We start from the raw sequence: 7355 nt of genomic DNA on the forward strand, positions 1-7355 counted from the left end.
AGGCCCGAAACGTCAGCATTCCTGCTCCTATGATGCTGCTTGGCCTGCTGTGTTCATCCAGCTCTACACCTTGTTATCTCAAATCTTTTAATGATTGTGGTGTTCTGGAAGCTGTTGGAATGTTTGAAGAGCTGCTAATCATCAGAGAGTTGAAAACTTAATGTGGAGGTAACTACTAGATATCAAACTAAGGTGTGAAGCAACTCTATTACCAAGTCATCCATCCCATGCAAAGCATGGACCATTTTAAGAAGATGGAATCATCGAAAACAGGAGCTGGAGTAAGCCATTCATTCCTTCTAGCCCGCCTTGCTATTCATTTATGATGGCTGATCGTCCAACTCAGTAACCTGTTTCTCCTTTATTTTCCTCCATACCATTTGATCCCTTCAGCTCCAAATGCAATATCTGACTCCTTCTGGAAATGATACAATGTTTTAACCTTGGAGATAGCATGAAATGCAGGTGCTGGAAGTCAGTCGGTACAGTGTAGAGGAACACAACAGGTCAGGCAGCATCAGATGAGCAGGGTACTGATGAAGGGTCCCAACCGAAAAAAAAGTCAACTTTCCGTTCCTCTGCTGCCTGGTCTGCTGTGTTTTTCCAGCTCCACATTGTATTGAGGTGTTTGAATCTAGACCACTTTCTGTGGTAGCAAATTCCATATACTCTTCACTCCTGAGTGAAGAAATTTGTCCTTGTCTCCGTCTGAAACAGTTTACCACTGATCTCTAGTCTGAATTCCCCTGTTGTTATTAGACACATCCTTCCTGCATCTAGCCTCTCTAGTACTGTTAGAAGTTTATAGATTTGATTGTCAGTATTGCAATTTTAAAACAATTAAGTAAGTTTGCATAGTTGTTGAGTCTGCTTTCGATTTATCGTCCTTATTATTAGCTTACTTTATTGTTCATTTTTAATTGTCAAGTATGGTGCCTTGGTTGTAATTATTTATATTTATACTCACTCCTCATCTGATTCACCTACCCGCTGACCGATGTACTCAGATCGGCCGCACCATTTTTCTTTCCCCTAATTGTCTTATCTGGTCTGGTCGTGTAGTCCTCTGCAGTAGTTTTGAGAGACCTGCATTTTGTTTTTGTAATGCACAGGAAATCCATGCTCCTATTCCTCACAGATAATGAGGACTTGGGGTATAACACAGGGACATAGAGAAAAAGTACGGAGCTGTATACTTTAAAATTATTCCACCTGCTCATTGTCAAAAATAGAGGGTACTTACTTTGCTAAGTGAGCAGAAACTTTGTAGTTTCTGTAATATCAAGGATCCAAGAGCAAAGGAGTGCCCATGAACTAACATCACGGGGTTTTTTTCCCCAAAGAGGTTATTCTGCAATGTAATTCCTTCTCCTATTGTACCAACTTAGCCTGTGTACAGTCCAAGCCCTATTCAGAGACCACTTTGATTCACCATTTCTACTCTCCAAATGACAACAGCTGTCAGCTTCATTGGAAGGAATCACTCATTAATATAGTGGCAGCTTTTAAAAGTAGAGATATGGTATCACGTAATATTTTATGGCCTTGGCATGTAGGTAAATCATTTTAAGCATACTGTTTCATGGGAAAATGTACCAGAAATAGCTGATGATGGTGAAATAAGTGCATCGTGACTGCCCATTAGCAAAAAAGACTTGTTTCCTCTGTTTAAGTTCATATTTCTCTAAATCTTTTTAAGCTATGCAATACTAGTAGTAAGGTCTTAGATCTTTGGTCTTTTATTTAGCGTCGGCATTTACCACTTATGTTAAACAGTTTAATCTTTGATTAAATGGATAATTAAAGGATTTCTTTTCAGAACATAAGTATTTGTCTATTGCCAGTAGTTGTTTCTAAGATTTAATCCAAAAATAATGAAGAATGATATAGTCTTTAGTTTATGTAACTGAAAAACTCTATGTAAATCTCATTATGTTCTTTACAAGATCACTTTTATGGTATAATAACCGAGTGGTTATGTTAATGTGGCTAGTAATCCAGAGGCCTGGACAAATTATTTGGGAATTTTATCTCCTATGTCCCACAGCTGGAGCATTTAAATCCAGTTAATAGAATTAAATTTTCTACCTGTTTTACATGTTTATAACAGTAATAAACCAGCCATGAGCCTGCCAGACTATTGGAAAAACACATCAGGTTCACAAATTTTCTTTTTTAAGGAATTACATCTTCTGAGCCAACCTGCCATGTCATGTGTGTGACTCCCAGACTCTCAGCAATGTGGTTTTCTTTAAACTACTGTTTGGAAGGCGTGGCAAATACAATTATATTAATACTGCTACGGAAAAGTGTAATCCAATTAAAACCAGTGGACTACTCTTCATTGAAGTAGAGTCTTAGGTAGATTGATGAGTTAAGAAGGCATTTGGTATGCTTATCTTTATTAGTCAGTGCATTGAGTATAGGAGTTGGGAGGCCATGTTGCAGCTGTACAGGACATTTGGTTAGGCCACTTTTGAAATACTGCGTGCCGTTCTGGTCTCCTTGCTATCGCAAGGATGTTGTGAAATGTGAAAGAGTTCAGAAAAGATTTACAAGGATGTTGCCAGGGTTGGACGGTTCGAACTATAGGGAGAGGCTGAATAGGCTGGGGCTATTTTCCCTGGAACATCGGAAGCTGAGGGGTGACCTTAGACGTTTATAAAATTGAGGGGCATTGATAGGGTGAATAGACATGGTCTTTTCCCCAGGGTGGCGGAGTATAAAACTAAAGGGCGTAGGTTTAAGGTGAGAGGGGAAAATATAAAAGGGACCTAGGGGATAACCGTCCCACGCAGAGAGTAGTGCATGTATGGAATGAGTTGTCATAGGAGGTGGTGGATGCTGGTTACAGTGACAACATTAAAAAGGCACCTGGATGGGTATATGAATAGGAAGGGTTTAGAGAGATATGGGCCAAATGCTGACAAATGGGACTAGATTAATATGGGATATCTGGTCCGCATGGACAAGTTGGACCAAAGGGTCTGTTTCTGTGCTGTACAGCTCTATGACTATGATTCTACAACTGACTAACTGGGAGAGCTGTCCCACAAATAGATCAAAAAACTAAGGAAGTTCAGGGTGGGGAAAGTCTGCATTTCATGTTAAATATGAAGTAGAAGTGTGAGTGTGGTGAAGCTTCCCACACGTTGTACAACATTGCAGAAAAATTGACCTATATTGCACCTACTGTAATGAAAACAACAAGTGTGTGTCTTGGAACAATTTTGCCTGGGACCTTCTAATTGAGTGCATGGGTGCCAGTGGAGTTATATTTGCCTTTGTTGGAGAAGTTTTTGCCATACTTCTGGCCTGTGCTGACAGTGTGAGAAGTCTGGCATCTTGCAGGGGAGGCTGTGGGTGTTGGAAGGAAGGAGCAGGTTCAAATGCCATGAAGCACTTAATTTAAAAAGAAAAAGATAAAAACATAAGTTTTTGCATTGCCATGTGCTGTTTCCATTTCTGCCAAGTCTTAATATGCTGTGCAACTGAGACAGATTTCACAGTAAAGGAATTCTGATGTTAAAAGTGAAAAGCTCATAGAATCATCGAATCCCTGCAGTGTGGAAACAGGCCCTTCGGCCCAACAAGTCCACACCGACCCTCAGAACATCCCACCCAGACCCATCCCCTTAATCTACACATCCCTGAACACTCTCAGCAATTTTAGCATGGCCAATCCACCTAACTTGTATATCTTTGGATTGTGGAAGTAAACCGGAGCACCCAGAGGAAACCCACGCAGACACTGGGAGAATGTGCAAACTCCACACAGACAGTCGCCCAAGGGTGGAATTGAACCCAGGTCCCTGGCGCTGTGAGGCAACAGTGCTAACCACTGAGCCACCGTGCCGCCCTAAAAGTGCAACAATGATTGCTAGGAATTTGAAATACAGCTCTTTGCTGGATTAGCAGAGTGTACTGGTGCGTTACTTCATGAACATCTTGGGTGGAGTCCCAAGACTGTGTTTCGCAGATATATTTGAGCCAAGGCAATGCAAGTGAGTGCATATGGCCAATGTATTAAGTTTTGTAAAGTAGCTATCAATTATGGCTTTGGTTTCTGACCTACGTTCATATCAAAGTTCTTGGAAATGTGACAGACTTCTGACAAAGTGTCAGATGCAAATGTTGCCCTGCCTGCCTTAATAATATTCTGATCTTCTGTGAATTTTTAGTGTTACCTGTTGTTATTTTATCTGACTTGACATGGCAAATTTACATCTGCCAAGATGCAAAATAAGTGTCATGAAATTTCTGGAATTTTCAGCTTCAATGTGATGTTATTAGTTGATAGATAATTACTGTAAATCAATAGTAGAACAAATTGTGTTATTTGTACAACATTCATATTCCAATGATAGTTACTCCACTTTATTACTCAGTGATGAAATTGCAAGAGAAGAACTGAAGAAACTCCCAGCTCTTCCTACCCGGGCATTGCAGGAGCATCCATCACTTGCATATTGGTAAGTACAAGTAAAATTGCACAAAGAAACTATTGATAAGGAATAGATAACTTTCTGGCAGGGCTATCAGAGATGGGGGTGAGTGGCAGGCCAGGGTCAGTGTGCAACAGCGAGGTTGGGGGGAGGGGGGGTGGCAGAGCGGGGTGGCATAGGGTGGTGCATATGATACTTTATACACAATTAATGCAATGCATGACTTGTGTGAGCTTGGTTAAACAGCAATGAAAATATCCTTTGGGATGGTTTAAGAGTCAAGGACGCAACCCAGCCCACTTAAATTCATGACAGTGGACTAGACATAATTTTCTGCGTGACTGTGCAGACCAGACACTGACTTATTGGAGAGAACAGATGAATTGTTGTCATTAAATAAGCAAATTAGACAAACTGCGGTGGTTCCATGGCTGAGCAAACTGTGTTGACTGGAAGTTTGCTTTTGGTCTGCTCTAAATTATTATGTTTGTGCTTACAGTGAAGATCGAGTGATTAACCATTACAAAAAACTAAAAGGTCACAGCAGAGGACAAGCGATTGTCAAGTAAGTATATAAATGTTGCTCAGTTCATAGGCTGAATGCAAATGTGAGGTATAAAGCTTAATTAACTTGATAAGTTGGCACATCTGCAAAGTCTGTCCACACACACCAGAGAGTGCTGGAGAAATTCAGCAGGTCTGGCAGCATCTGTACATATGGTTTAAATAAATATATAAATATATAAATATATTTTGTCTGTCCTCACACTAGAAAGCACCCATTGTATATGAGAAACAGAAATTAACTAAGGGACTAATAAGAGTGAGGAACTTAATATCAGCAGAGAAAAATGATTCGATGGTAGTGGTCTTGAGTCTCCCAAGGGCATTAAATAAGCCATCACCCTCAAAGATAAGAACTCTTGCAATTGTGTGAAATATTGTAATCTGGATAGAGGATTGGTTAATGGGTAGGGAACAGTGAGTAAGGATAAACATGGTATTTTCATGATGACAGACTGTACCTGATGTGGTTGTGCAATCATCAGTGGTAAGGCAGGACAATGTCAGTATATTTACTGACAGTACCAAGCTAGGTGGGGTTGTATACTAAATAAAAACAGAAAGAACTGGAGATGCTGTAAATCGGGAGCACAAACAGAAGTTGCTGGAAAAGCTCAACAGGTCTGGCTGCATCTGTGAAGAAAAATCAGAGTTAATGCTTCAGGTCTGGTGACCCTTCCACAGAACAGTTGGGGTTGTGAGCTGTGAGGAAGATGCCAAGAGGTAGCAATGGAATAGACACATAGGCTAAATGAGTGGATAGCGAAGTAAGAAATGGAGTATAATGTGGAGAGGTGTGCAATTATTTACTTTGGTTGCAAGAATAGAAGGCAAAATATTTTTCCCAAGGTGTGAAACTTTTAAATGTTAATGTTCAGAGGAACTTGGGCATATTGACACAAGGAACACAAGCTGTCATGCAGGAAAAACAATCAACTTGTAAAGCAAATGGTATGTTCACCGTTATTACAAGGGCATTGGAGTGCAAGACAAGCAAGTCTTACTGAAGTTATATTGGTCTTTGGTGAGACTCCAGCTCAAGTATTGTGTGCAATTTTGGTGTCTGTCTTTAAAGAAGGATGCACTTCCATTGGTGGTACAACAAATGCTTGTTAAATTGGTCCCTGTTTTGTTAGGATTGTGCTATAATGAGAGGCTGAGCAATTTTTTTCTGGGTTGTGGAAGAATAACTGAATAATTGAAAGATTCAAGATTCTGAAGTGTTAACAGTACGGAAACAGAAAGGTTGTTTGGCCTGGTAGTGGCAGGGTCCTGGGGATGCAGGTTGATTATTTAGGTCTGGGATAAAGAGAAATTTCTTGACACAAAGTAAATCATTTAAAATTGTCTATGCCTGCCTGGAGTTCTGGGTTGCTCCATCATTGGTTATTTTTAAAACTGAGAAATACATTTTAATGTCAGGGAATTGGAGAATGTGGGGAACCGATAGAGAAGTGGAATTAAGGCAGAAGGTCAGTCATTGTTGATTTGAACATCAAACCAGGCATCAAGTATTCTAAGTCTGATCCCACCCTGTTCTTAAATATTGACTGAACAACTATTTAAAATCACAAGGCTGCATCAAGATCATTTTTTAAAAAAAAACAAGTTTTTGTGGGCCACCGATTCCTCACTCTGAAGTAGCTGGACCAGGCAAATCAAGATTTTTGCAGTTCAGTGGTCACTTTGCTTTGGCAGACAATGCTGAATTTATTTCTGTGCTGCTAACTATTGTATTGTCGCTGGCAAAAAAGAAACTATGCTGTGTGACCTCCTTGCAAACAGATTTCAGGTTAACATTTCTCACTGCTTGACTGATGTAAGTAACAAATTGAAATCTGCATTCTGTTCACTATTTATCAACTTTTTAGGCAGACAAACTGATGTGGAAACCCTTTGAAAATATACGATGCGGAGAATCACAGAGGCAAAATCGTCCTGACACAAACTGCAAGCAGTCTGTGTGGAATTATGCCTGCCAGTAGATGATAAAATGGTTCAATAGCTCAAGATTGTAGCCAACCTTATAATCAAACTAAGGCTGTGGCTGGCACTTTCGTTTCTTCCGTCTTAACTACAAATCAGATGAACTAATTTTAATACCTGTGCATTTTAAAGATTGAATGATCTTTATCAAGGAAAAGCAAAGCCTTTTGTTCAACAGATATAGTAGGAACTGCCGATGCTGGAAAATCTGAGATAACAAGGTGTAGAGCTGGATGAACACAGCAGGCCAAGCAGCATCATAGGAGCAGGAAGGCTGACGTTTCGTTCTGATGAAGGGTCTAGGCCCGAAACATCAGCCTTCCTGCTCCTATGATGCTGCTTGGCCTGCTGTGTTCATCC

At 40.2% G+C, this 7355-nt stretch overlaps 1 long non-coding RNA gene across 1 annotated transcript; it reads left to right on the forward strand.

Moving 5' to 3' along the window:
• The first annotated feature begins 4377 nt into the window (after positions 1-4377).
• Positions 4378-7283, forward strand: LOC109931554. Its single transcript, XR_007261656.1, has 3 exons — positions 4378-4472; positions 4945-5010; positions 6881-7283. It is a non-coding gene; the product is annotated as an uncharacterized LOC109931554 (long non-coding RNA).
• Positions 7284-7355: the final 72 nt, after the last annotated feature.

The sequence above is a fragment of the Rhincodon typus genome, unplaced genomic scaffold (genome assembly GCF_021869965.1).
Source record: "Rhincodon typus isolate 14 unplaced genomic scaffold, sRhiTyp1.1 hic_rhity00010954, whole genome shotgun sequence".
Lineage (NCBI taxonomy): Eukaryota > Metazoa > Chordata > Chondrichthyes > Orectolobiformes > Rhincodontidae > Rhincodon > Rhincodon typus.